Source organism: Vicugna pacos, chromosome 2 (assembly GCF_048564905.1).
Source record: "Vicugna pacos chromosome 2, VicPac4, whole genome shotgun sequence".
Lineage (NCBI taxonomy): Eukaryota > Metazoa > Chordata > Mammalia > Artiodactyla > Camelidae > Vicugna > Vicugna pacos.
The window spans coordinates 98,232,495-98,246,139 of NC_132988.1; the positions used below are offsets into that span (position 1 = coordinate 98,232,495).

The following is a 13,645-nucleotide window of genomic DNA, read 5'->3' on the forward strand; positions in this document are numbered from 1 at the left end:
AACTCCTTTATTCCTTACAGCAACTCTTTGAGATGAGTACTATTATATTATCCCCATTTTAATAAATGTTAAAACTGAGGTATAGATAGCCTATAGTCAAACTGCATACTTTGGTTGTTTCTTCAATACTTTGATCCACTTCTGGTAAAATCTATAATGGTTGGTATAATGTTGCAGTTTTGCAACATCTAACAAAAACACATTTTTACCAAGTCATTATCAGCTGTAAACACTTCACAATGCTTTCTTGAGCTCCATGACTAATTTGAACTTTTGTATATCATGCTACCACCGATAAGAACAATTTTGCCATTTAGGTTAGCAAACAAAACAAAAAAAAAACCATTTTCTTATGCTTGAAAATATTTGTGTTACAGTTGTGAAAATGACTTTCAAATAAATTTTGAACAAAAAGTTATACTAAACAACAAGAGAGAGAAAATTAGTCAGCATTCATCCTAAAGAAATAATGCAAATTTCTATTTAGTATTTTCAGCTACATTGCAAATGCTTCTTATGAGAAAATTGATCTTATTCAGAGCATACATTTAAAAAATGTAAGTGTAAGACTTCAAATACATGGTGAGTTATTGATGTTCTGTATGCTTCATAAAGTTTATTTCTCATATCTGTTCTGCTATTAATATAAAAGAATTATACATTAAAAATACAGAGAGGATTTTTAGATCATTTAAAATCCATTAAAAGCTGAGATAGTCTTATAATTAATTTTCTGCTGAGATGAAAATTCAGAACCTTGAAATAACTTGCAGATGGTCATTGTCATAGTGAAGAGAACATTTGTTGTCTTCTAAGAATCATTTTACTCCCTAGTGAAAATTCAAGGCACATTTACATCTCACAATCAGGGTTGGTGGGCAGGTTCCTGGAAGGAAGAATGGGTGTCTTGAATTGTGATTTAATATCAGTGGCATTTATCCAACTTAAAGTGTCTATCTCATGTTAGATTCTTCTTTTTAGATAGAAATACCCCTTGGAAAGTAGGTATATGTTAATTCATTTTAAGTTCCTTTTCTGAGTCTTAAAATAGTGACTCAGGGCGAGGTGATCTACTCTGTCATCAAAACAATTAAGAAAAACTGTTTTATCACAGAACATCAAGATAAACATCATCACTAGCACAAGCTGTTCATTAAAACCACGTATTAGTTATTTATCATTGTGAAACAAATTACACCAAAAGGTACCAGCATAAAACAACATGCACTTTTTTACCCCACAGTTTCTATGAGGCAAGGATCTGTACACAGTTTAGCTGCATTCATCACAAGCCTAGACTGGGGCAACGTCCCCTGTTTACTCACCTGACGTTGGCAGGATTTAGCTCCTCCCATGTTTTTGAACTGAGTCCTTGATCCTCACAAGCTCTTGTCTGGAAGTGTCCCTTGGTTCCTTGCCACGTGTGTCTCCCCATAAAGCAGTTTACAACATGGAAGCTTGCTGCATCATATACTCTGCAAGAGGGCAAGAGGGAGAAGGCTAGCAAGCTCAAGTCACAGCCTTCCGTAACCTAATCATGGAAGTGGTATCATGATCCCTTTGGCATATTCTATTCATTAGAAAGTCACTAGGTCCAATACACACTAACAAGGCTGAGAATTCTGGGATGAGGATTCATTCTGAGGAGTCATCTAAGAAGGTGCCTACTGCAGTCTTGCATGTATTCTGTCCCAGTATATGGCTTGTAAGAATTTCTTCAAAGGTAACACATATATTGTCTTTGACATAAATAACACACATTGCCAGAAATAACTTTATCACCAAATGTTGATTTTAGTGTAACTGCCAAGCACACAAGTTGTGAAATTACACATATTCTACTAACTGCTGTTTTGGGACTGTATTATTGGAAACAGATGATTACTAAAGGTATTGTGATTTTTCCAGCATATTGTTTATTCTATATTTGATAAGTGTTACTAGTACCTATTTGGAACAGAAACACTGAAGACAGGTATGAGATATTTGGCCAAGATTTTGTGATTACGTGTGAAATATTTTGACAAGAGCTATGTATAGGGAGAAAGCTATGGAGATAAAAACCAGAATTTTCAAGTGAGAAGCTAATGTGATAGATTAAGCTAAATTTTTTCTTTAAACAGCTAGATACTGTGAATATATTTTCAAGTTCTGGTGACCAACTGATCTCCATTAACCCTGAGGACATCACTTTGGGTACTGAAGTAGTAATTCTAAAAAAACCTAGAAGTGGTTTTTGAATTACTTTACATGAAATGATTTTCATACACATAGCATTTTATCAGTACTTTCTGATAACATATAATATATTAATCTTTGCATTATAGTTTTGTTCTTATTATTTTTAATACATTTCTTCTACTATAGCAAGGAACCGGGTTTTAGAGATCCTGACATTCATTTTGTAATGAAGTCTCTGGTCTTCAGTTTCCTGGTCGCTGAATGTAGGTGTTGGATTCAATGCTGTATAACATCCCCTCCAGATATATCCATTCTATTATACTGTGAGCATCTATTCCTTCAAACAAAAATCTGTATCATTCTTGTGTTTATTTTCTAATGGGATTTAGTGTGTAGTAGGTACCTAATAAATATCTGGAGAGGAAACATTAAATTAATATATACTGACACCATATATATACATATATCTGCATTTTTTAGGAAATTTAATTAACCATGCTTCACTTAGGATTCCTGCTACCTAAATTTTGTGTTCTCTGTAATTTTGTCTTTTATTTATTTCATTTAGGTCATTTTAAGCCAGGAAATATATTTTCATTTTATGATGACTTTTATTCTTCAGTTTAATGAAAGAAAGGAAGAAGGAAACAGAAAGAAAAAAACAAAAAAGAAATCTCATTTTAGCATGATTTTTTTTTCTACGTCAGGAAGTTGGTATATATTTTTTCCGAAACTGACTTTCACTCTTGGTGGCTAATTTTCATTTCTTCAGGACTAAGGTTGTGGTAGATGCCAGTAACTAGAGAGGTTTCAAATTCACAATTCTCATAACATATTCCTAATCAATCAGTAAAATAACAGATGCACAGAACATGTTCCTACACAAGCATATGGTAAGCACAACAGTTGTCTTAACCTCATGTTAAAAAATGGATTTAAAAATAAAAAAAAAATTTAAAAACAAATTTACCTGCTGTTAAATGTTTTGAAGTTCCTTGGGAAATTTAATTCTTGCTCATCAAATATTTAACTAAAAAATAACGTACTGTTAAGGCAATGTGGCGAAGCATAGTGTCTTTTTGCAAACATATAGAGAGGGGAGACAATAACCAGTGGAAAGTTGAAAATATAGTTTAGACTTGATAGTTTCAGCTTCCGCATGTAAAGAACCTGGAAGTCATTATTCCAACTCTTACAATTTTGAGAATTCCTGATCTAAAACAAGAAAGCAGGGAAGTCTGAAAAATTGTCACAACCAAGAAGAGCCTAAGGAGACATCAGTACTAAAAAGTAATGTGGCACTCTGAATGGGATCCTGGAAGAGAAAAAAGATGTTGGGTATAAACTAAGTTAATCTGATAAACTAGATACTTTAATAAATAATAGTGTAATTTGTTTATTAATTGTGACAAATATACCCCATTTTGTAATGTTAATAATGATGTTAATAATAGAAGAGACTGGATGAGGGGTACATGGGAACTCTAGTTATTAGCTTCTCAATTTTTCTATGAATCAAAAACTATTCTATAAGTTAAAGTTAACTGAAAAGCAAATGAAACTTTTTTTTTTCACTCATTTGGTTATAAAAGTTGTCCTTTGCTCAACCTTTATTTTCCAGATAATTCTTAAAATGTTACCAATTAATTTGTCCTGAGCAGAACTTGTTAGGAAATATTTAAACAATAGAAAGTTAACTACTTTTCTTTTTTTCTGTAATCAGCACATCTGGGAAGTACGCGTTTGTCCTATAAAACTTCAGTTTGTTTTTTTTTTAACTTTGCCTCAACTAGAGAACAAAAGTTGAAAAGCAAACCGTGTTCTTGCATATTCCTCCACATCAGCATATTTTTTTACTTGACCTTACAAATATGTCACGATTCTAAAACATCAAATGATATAAAAGGAAAATCAGCAATCAAGACAAATCCTTCCTCTCCACAAAAGCAAACACAAGTGTCACTTTATAGAACTGACTTAAGAACTCAGGGTCAAAATATGGTGTCTTTAATTGTTAAGTGCTGTCAAATATGATTAAATAGAAATTACATCAAAAGTTATAAGAACATACTTCAGACACATGCAAGATCTCCCCAGAGGATGTTGATTTGCCAAGTGACCTCTGTTTTTCTAAAAAGGAAGAAGCAGTGGTTTTCACTATTTCCACAAATTTTTTCAATCTTTAGTCCTGCTATACATTGAATTATCTACCCCAAATGATTTCATCCTCTTCTCCATTAAGATCTTACGTTATAAACATTCAATCTAATCTTAAAACAATGATAATTTGGCTAGTCCTAACAGAGACAGTCATCTTATGGGCAAAAAAACAAGAGTTGAGGTAGACAGATAAGTAGTGAATAAACTGCAAAGCACAGCAACAACCACATCCCAGGAGGGGAGCCTCAGTGCAGAAAATCAGGTCCAGGTCGTGAAATCAATTAATGAGGATATTTTCCTTTTTTTTTTAATTGGTGGAGTCAGATTCTGATTTCAAAAGACAGTTTTTGTTAACAAATTAGAAAAATTAGTTATGTTTAAGTTGTTAAGTCATATCTATATATGTCATTATATTATTTATCAATTAAATTTCATGTTCCAAAGAAATACCATTTTCTGGAGAGGCTCTGATTATAGTTAGAAAAAAATCAACTCAATATTTCAATAATCATTTCCACTTGAAAACTTCATCAAATTAATTTATTACATATTTAAAGTGCTCAGTTTTCTCTTTAAGCACTAAAATACCTGAAGAAATAAGCTTAAAATAATAACAAGCAAAATATTTCCAAATACTTAAGATGATTCTTATAAGTTTAATAAATTGTCTTCAAGAATATGTTTAGCTTTCTAAAACTAAGCTGTTTACAGGATGTCAAATGATCATATTTTTTTCATATTAAAATTCCACTTATACATCCAATAATTTTTTCTATTTTGGTAGAAATTGCAAATTACCAAAAAAAAAATCAGCATACTACAAAGGATTCCAGTATACTTTTATCCAAATTCAGCTGCTATTTAATGTTTACACTATTTGCTTTATGTTCTCAATCCATCTATATAATTTTTTCTGAGGTATTTGAGACTAAAATAGTAATTATCACAGTCTTTTTCATCTAAACACTAAAATTTGTATTTCATAGCTTCAAGAACATTCTCTGATATACCCATAGTACAGTGATCAACGTCAGAAAATTTAATATTGATACACTTTTATCTAATACATTGTCTATATTCAAATACCATTAATTATTTCAATAACCCTTTTCATTCTGGTACAATATCCAGTTCAGGGTCACCCATTGCATTTACAGGGAACTATATTCAATATCTTATAGTAACTTATGGTAAAAAAGACTATGAAAACAAATATATGTATGTTCATGTATGACTGAACTATCATGCTGTACACCAGAAATTGACACAACATTGTAAACTGACTATACTTCAATTAAAAAAAATATATATATATATACAAAAACAAAACAAAACAAAACAAGATATGGATCCCAGGTGAGGTACAGGAGTAGAATCTGAGAATAGAGCAAGTCTGACGGTAAGAAGGAAGATCCCCCACTGAAAGAATTAGCTCATAGTTGTAATATCATGTCAAGTGTTCAGGCACGTGACAATAACATGGAGACTCTGCTATAAGAAACTTAGTACAAAGAAAGGGCTTGGTTGTTTGATCATGGCTGATGTCCAGTTGTTAGAATTAAGGAACTAGATGAAAATAGAAATTTCAATAGTTTTGAAAACTTTGAATTCACAAATAGTGGCCAGATTTCAACAGCTGAAGGTTAAGTTGCCCTCAGTGAGAAAACTGAAGGGGTGTAGAGGCAATTAGCTAGATGATTTATATCTTGAAATAAAGCATTTTCATAAAAAAAGATACATTTAGTCAGATATAAAATCAACTTCAAGTAGTTAAATATAAGTCCTGATAGTTTGCCTGGAAGCAGGAAGGAGTTAAATGATCCTAGTTAGTTACAAATTAAATGTGTTTATTAGTGAAAGTTATAATCCTTTTATCAATGAAGAAAAATTAGAGCATGTAATGTATATACCTAAATATAAGATGACAAATCACCAGTAATCAAAGACATGATTAAATGGAATAAATGGTTAAAACACTCTGTTAAGCAAAATGGAAACAAAAAGTAAATAAATCTGTAATGTAGTGTAAAGCTTGTTTGTGGATTATTAAACAATCTAATTTTATAAAAATTAGAGTCATTAAACCCTGGATATGATGAAAATAATTCAGTAAACTTGCTCCTAATCCTCAGCTGAAATTAATCAGTTTCAAATGTTGTAGGGAAGATGTAGTAAGTAGATTTAATATCTAGAGTCCCATAAAATGGTATACATTTATGTAAAATAATTACTATGTAAATAGGTTTTTTGTTAAAGTGTGCAATGTTAAATTATACTACATATTTAATTGTAGTTATAAATATAGAAGCATAGGGCAGGTAAAACAAAAAATATTTTTCAGAGAACTGAATACAAGAAAGTATATTAAAATGTATACACATATTGGTTTATTGGCTATTTTTATTGAATATATATTTCTCATATGCATGCTATATATATGATGTTCTATATTATTCAGTGTAAATTATGCTATATATTTTATTGCTCCAGCTTTTCTAAGGTGTGTTTTTTAAGTCTGAAATAACCACTTGGACAACTGCTGTAAATTATTGACTTTCACATAATGGTAGTAAATTATGTTGGTATTGTAATTATTCTTTCATGCTCTAGTTTTCAATACATTAAAAGTGCTGTACCCATAATAGGTCAATAAATACATGTTTTATGAATGAATGAATGGATGAATGAATGGTTTGATGAGATACTAAGGATGCTTCTCCAGCCACAATACACGTCCTTCTAATCACTCATCTTTAAATTCTCATCCATTTTTTTAAGGCCCATCTTAACTGGTCAATTTTCTGTGAAAACTTTTCTCATCCTTCAAACACTGCTTCACTTTTTTAAAGCTCCATAGCACTTTGTAGCTTTCTTACATCTCTCTTTCATCTCTGCTTCGTATTTTTCTGGTCCAATCTATCTTGGCCACTCACCTTTAAAAAACCCAGCTTACTCAAGTAAATGTAAACTAAGAACACTGAAAAAAATAAAAGTAACACCCTGAAAGTATCCATTTATAAACTTTAACTGACACCTGGCTCTCAATTCGTGAATCTCCTTTCTAACTGCATTCTTTTTTATCTCTATACTTCTGTTCTTGTTGCAGTAAAAGTGCATCTATCTTTATATCAATCATTCAGAATCCTTTCTTCTGGCTTGGCTGCGGCACCTTCGATTTACTTTGTGGCACAAACTTTGAGAAATGTTCTTTAGTCCCGTGACCCTCAGCCACGGCTCAGAAGCACTTCTTAGCACCCACCTTCATTCTGACTTTCCTCAACCCCTTGGATCCAACAGACACTCCTCCTGCCTTCTTTTCTTATTTGTGTGCTTGTTTCAGATCCTAAACTGTTTCTATCCTTAGCTCTGCCATATAAACGTAGGTAACTCTAATTTCTACATTTCAGTCTCCTCAGGAAAATGGTAAACGATACACATAATGCTGGTAAGAGGACCTACTCATTCCGAGTAGTATCTGGCACAGTTTAGTGCTCTGTAAATGTTTGCTGTTCTTAATATTTTTACAACTCACAAGCTTACATCCATCTTAAAATAAGCCTCTATTCAGTGTCACATTCAAAGGAAATACATAAAATTTCCAAAAGGCTTCAAACATAATCAGTTTTGTGCTTGGTAACTCTGCCAAACTATCCATCTCACAGCAAAATTTCTGAAAAGATATATGCTTATATTTCCGTATTTGCATTTACTTTTTCTTCTATCCTAAGCCAGCTCCAAGAGGATTCTACATACTTTTACTGAAACAGGTTTCTGGTAGTCATCCTCATGCTTACGCCAATAGCCAATGTCTTGTGTTAATTTTTTTTCTTTAAATAGGCTATTTTAAGAGTAGATTTAGATTCACAGCAATATTAAGCAGAAGGTGCAGAGATTTTCCCTACACCCTCTGCTCCCGCACATGCATAGCCTCCTCTAGTATCAATATCCTCACCCAGAGTGGTGCATTTGCTACAATTGATGGACCTACATTGACATATCATTATCACCCAAAGACCACAGCTTACATTACAGTTCACTCTTGGTGTTGTACAGTCTATGGGTTTAGACAAATGTATAATGACTTGACTCAACCACTCTAGTACCACACAGAGTGGTTTCATTGCCCTAAAAATCCTCTTTTCATTTTTGTGCATGTCTCAGTAACATTTGAAAGAATTACCACTCTCAGTTTCCCTCCAGAAATACTGTTTGTCTTCTGTGATACTACATAGCTTGATTTTTTCCCCCATCTCATTATCTTCCTTCAGTCTTCTTTGCTGGTATTCACTCCTTTAAAGTCACCAAAATTCTGCCTCCATCTTCTTTTCTTTGTGTTTATCACTAATAGGTATTTCCAAATTGCTATATCCAAAAGGTCCCATTGATTTCTACTAAAAGAGCTTCCATCAAACTGCAATCTATCCATGTCTTCTCCAACTCATTAAATGAAATCACTGTCTATTGAGTTGTATGCCTAAAATCTGACATCATCTTTGAGTCTCTAAATCCTCTATATCTTCTCATCTTTAAATTGTATCTCTAGTTTTACCAGTCCGCACTGCTAATATTCAGCATATTCTGGCCCCAGCCTAACATCCAAAAGTGTCTCCTTCTAAACTAACCCTAGTATTGTATATATTGCAGCAACCCAGAAGTTTTGTTTATTGAATACTCCCAAGTATTTCTTTTGTCTTCTCTGGTAATTCACTCTTTTATTTTTTATTTCAAAGCTGGATATATTTAATTTATAAACAACATTTAGATACAGAGGTTAATCAGATATTCTCAAAGATCCCCAGTGTATTGGCAGACACACCAGAGAGGAAAGAGAAAGCGTTTATGTTCTTCTGCCATAAGACAGCTAAATCTAAGGCTGGTTATATCCAGACATCTCAGTAGACAGAGTGCCAGATCCCTTCAAAACTACAAGCATTGAGCTTTTTTTGTGTGTGTCTGGATACTCCTGAATGACCTCCTTTAATACCTTCATTCCGATTACTGTGCTGTGCAACTATAGCACATCAATTATATGACTTCAGGTCCACTTAAATTCATTTTTTCATTGTCATGAGTACTACTACAAGTATGAGTAAATCATATTTAAATATTAACCCCTCTGCTCCCTCCTGCAGACATTCTTCTCGTGAATTGATTCCATCTGTACATTGTGTCAGACAGTCTAATAGAGCTGATAGGAGACTGTTTTCATTCATTGACCAATGTGTCCATTCTGGAAAGTGTAACATATTGGAATTTTAGAAATCTGTCTTAATACAGTCACATTTCACATGCTGATACTTTGCTCTTTAAAAAACCATCAAATGTAGACCTTGATACGCTGAAGCCAAATGGTTTCTAATAAACGTGAAATTCTTCCTCTGTCCCCAGTAGCACCAACTCAAACTGTTGTGAAGCCCTGGAAATGGGACTCTAAGGACGACAGAAGGTGGTGCATTGCCCACACAGGGGTGGAGCAGAAGTCATTCTGCTGCAGCAGAGATGGCTTTATTCATTGATACACACATTGTCATAACTGCATTCACAACGCTGCCGCTCTACTCTTCCCACTTTTATTTTTACGTTTCAGGAAGTGGAGAAAATGATTTTTCCATTTTAAGTGTTATTCATCCCTGATGTGATTTTCGTAATCTCAAAGAAAAAAACAAAAAACGGAATTTGTGGATGGGGAAGGTGCTAGAACAAATGCATAGCTGGATGACAATGCAGCCTTCATAAGGCCCTTGAGCTTCTCTAAAGGACAATGCACTCCCAAATCAGACCCGAGTCTGCCTCCAGAATGGAATCTACACTTCTAGTTGTTCTTCATGAAGCTGCTAACACTGGCAACTCGTGTATACAGATTCACCCATCTTATTTTCATCCTGAGATAGAAAAAGAACTCCACAATATTTCCAAAGGATTTCTGCATAGCGAGTAAATACCAACTATCAGACAGTTGAGAGAATGGAGACTAAGTTCTCGAAAAGCTAAACTCCTCTTTCTTTAAAAGTAATAGAAATACATGCCTTGGTGAGATCCTGAGGGACTAGGTCTCAGAATTTGCCTCTGCTGACTTTGATCTTGGACCCGAACCCACTTTATTAAAGCTTTCAATCCCATATTTTTGGGGTACTCCATCCCTTCACCTTTCCAGCACGTCTTTTAAAACTATTTTGGGGGTTACAATGCAACACTTAGTATTTCAGCAAAAGGACTGTGGGTTAAATTCACAGAAAAAAAAATGCATAAAAGGCAAAAGTATATCAAGCAGACAGAATCATTCTTTTAAAAAAAGAACTTTAAAAATGAACTGTGCTGCAAAACTACTTTTTGCGATTAGTGTCGTGTCCCACTACATTCCAGAGGCACTGCACTCATATAAACAGAACCGCCTAATGCATTTTTTCACAGCAGGGCTTCTCAGCCAAGGGCTAGTGCGAATTCACTCTGCTGCTAGGTGCCGGTGACATTTTGGTTTGCTTTACTGGCAACATTTTGGCGATGCGTCCTATACTAAGAGGAAGTCTGGAAACCAAGCGTGTGCCAAGGGCCAGATCCACCGTGCTACTTCTTTTCCTGCTTTGTGGTTAACTGCCCCACGCCCGGCGGGCGGCTGCCCCGGCTGTCACTGGTCCCGGCCTCCCCACGCCGGGCCTCCCTCCACCGAGCCTCCCAGGACACCTGATGCGCAGCCTGCAGGAAGGCATTCTGCACCACCTGTCTGCTGGGGTTCTGCAGCTTCGCTTCTTTGGGCTCACTTCCGGGTTTCTCACCTTCGGTTGAGACTCACGTCAAAACAAAGCCCATTCAGTCCATGAGGCAGGAGGAATGTCTCCCAGGCGTATTGGTGGGCCGGCCGGCGGAGGGAGCCTACCGGAAGTCAGGCGCAGCGCGCAGCCACGGAGTCAGATTCCTCCGCGCGCGGCGCTCAGTCCCGCGGCTGGGCCCGGGTCTATCCGGGCGGCGTTTCCTCCTCTCCCCGCCGCCGGCCTCAAGCCCCCCGGCTCCCGCTTCTCCCGCCAACGGTCCCAGCGACCCTGCCCGCCGGCGCTCTGGCAGAGGCCCAGCCTGGCCCGCGGAGGCCCGTCGCGTCGCAGCCCCTCTGGTAATTCACTTTTGATGATTCTTCTAGAAATGCTTTATCTACAAAATTAAGTGTTCTATTTAATTACATTTCTTATTTTCAGGCCTCAAATCAAGTGTCTTAGAAAGTGCTTTCAGGCTACCCAATATCGGGTCTACAGCCACTGTTATCCGTATTACATAAGTTATCCTCTTTGTAACAATTCTCGAAGCCAGAATATTATGTTATTTTCATTTTTCCCCCAAATTTGTGTTATTTATTTGACCTATATGGAATATAAGATTGTTGAGATAATATCATCTGTTTTCTTTATCTTTTAATTAGCTAGAGCAGGAGTAGTCTCTGATTCCTAACATGTGTTTAATAAGTATTTGTAGACTGACAAAAAAGAGTGAGCAGTGGATTTGAGATATTGGTGGAAATGTTGAGAGTGAGCAGTTTTCTTCTTGAAACCAATTATTTCTAAATCAGGTATTTATTTAATATTTAGCCATAACATTTTATCACCTTAGAGAATAATGAGGAAAAGCTTTGTGCAAAGAAAGTTGTACTTAAAGATCCATACCTAGTTCCTCGCAAAATAGATGTTGAATAAATGCTGGCCTTGTTTTACTTCTCATGTTACTGGGAAAAAGGAAAATAAGAATTGTCTCTGTTCTTAGTCACCTGAAAAAAAGAAAGACTTTTTGATAAGAGACAGAAAGCATGATACAAGCAAGATTTTTATTAGTGAAGTAAAAAATATTGTGATAGTACACCCCCTAGAATTGGGAGCAGGCCAATCCAAGAGAGGAAAAAAATGGCGCTGTTCGTTTCTTGGTTTTGTGATTGATTGATTGATTGATTGATTGATTGATTGACAGATTGACAACTCAGGTGCTCTGTGCTCTTGTTAATTGACAGCTCAGGCTCCTTGTGTTTTGGATTGTTCCTCCCCTCCCTCCCTGCCCAGTGCTCTTTTCTATCTAAACAACCTAACACTCAGACACTGTTTACTTCCCCATGTAGACTCCTTGTAAGCTGAATTGCTTCTCTTTTTACCTCTTACTAGACTTCATGTTGTTAATCAATTCATTTTTCCTACCTCTTCAAATTTTCTCTCTTACTTCCATCTGTCTATAAACACTTTCAAAAGACCCTCATGTTAAAACCAGAATGATAATCTGCCTTCTCTTTGAATACACCCTTTGTTCTTCTTCTGCTCATCTTCACCATGATTCCTGCAGGGAAAAACTATGCTGTTTCCATTTTTATCGTTTATAGTCAGTCCTTATTTAATCAAAATCTCTCTAATATCACATGTATGCTTAAATCCTAGTTATTTCATTGTCAAAACCAATTTGTTCCCTGTGTCTACCCTACTTGTAATTCTGCAGTATTTACCACCACAGATTCTTCTCTATCCACATACATCTTGTTTCCAAACTGAGGTTTTAAAAAATCTCTCTTCTCTTAGCAACTTTTCATACCCATTTTCTTTTTCTTTAAAACACCTTTATTGTGATCTATTTCCTGTACAGTAAACTACATTTATTTCAGATGTACAATTTGATGAATTTTGATGGATGTATACCCCAGTGAAACCACTACCACAATCAAGATAGCTAACATTTCTATCACTCCCCAAGAGGTGCCATTTTTGAATTCCCAGTTTATCCCTTCCTACCCCCTCTAACCTCTGGTAACCATACCTTTGTTCTCTATGTCTCTGAGTCTGCTTCTGTTTTGTAGATAAGTTCATTTGTGTCCTTTTTTTCTCCTTATTACCTTTTTTTTTAATCACCAAATCAGCAAACTTTATAGCTTATCTTTGCTCTGTCCATGCTTGGTGGGGATCCCTGATATATTTATTCCCTGTTTTCTTCTTTTCTTAGTTCATATAACATAACCTTCCATGGATGAAACTAACATCTGCAAGTGTAAACTCTCAGCTTTAAATTTTTGTTTCCCAACTCACTAATGTACTGCATATGCAAACTCCCAAATCCCAAGAAGATGTTTTCTTGGCTGGATCAACATTCAAAATGCCATACTCAATTTTTCTGTGGCTCCACTTTTTTTATATCTCTTAAATTTCTTTTGAAATCTTTAAAAGCAGATTTCAATATTTACTTTCTCAGCTTATATTTAATAAGATTTTATTGTATCTAATTGAAAATTATATATGATTCGAGCATTAATCATACCCATGACCAAGAAGGCTATAAGAAATTTGCAGAT

General features: G+C 35.1%; 2 long non-coding RNA genes across 3 annotated transcripts in view; one reads left to right on the top strand and one right to left on the bottom strand.

Annotated features, from left to right (window-relative positions):
• Positions 1–596: 596 nt before the first annotated feature.
• On the bottom strand, positions 597–11,203 carry LOC140700445 (uncharacterized). Its single transcript, XR_012078843.1, has 3 exons — positions 11,115–11,203; positions 1,326–1,475; positions 597–886 (listed from the first exon to the last, which is right to left on the bottom strand). It is a non-coding gene; the product is annotated as an uncharacterized lncRNA (long non-coding RNA).
• Positions 11,204–11,294: 91 nt separating this feature from the next.
• LOC140687742 (uncharacterized) overlaps positions 11,295–13,645 on the top strand; it is a 75,624-nt gene continuing 73,273 nt past the window's right edge. For both annotated transcript variants that reach the window (XR_012062261.1, XR_012062263.1), the window contains exon 1: positions 11,295–11,446. This is a non-coding gene — a long non-coding RNA (uncharacterized lncRNA). The remainder of the gene's footprint in view (positions 11,447–13,645) is intronic.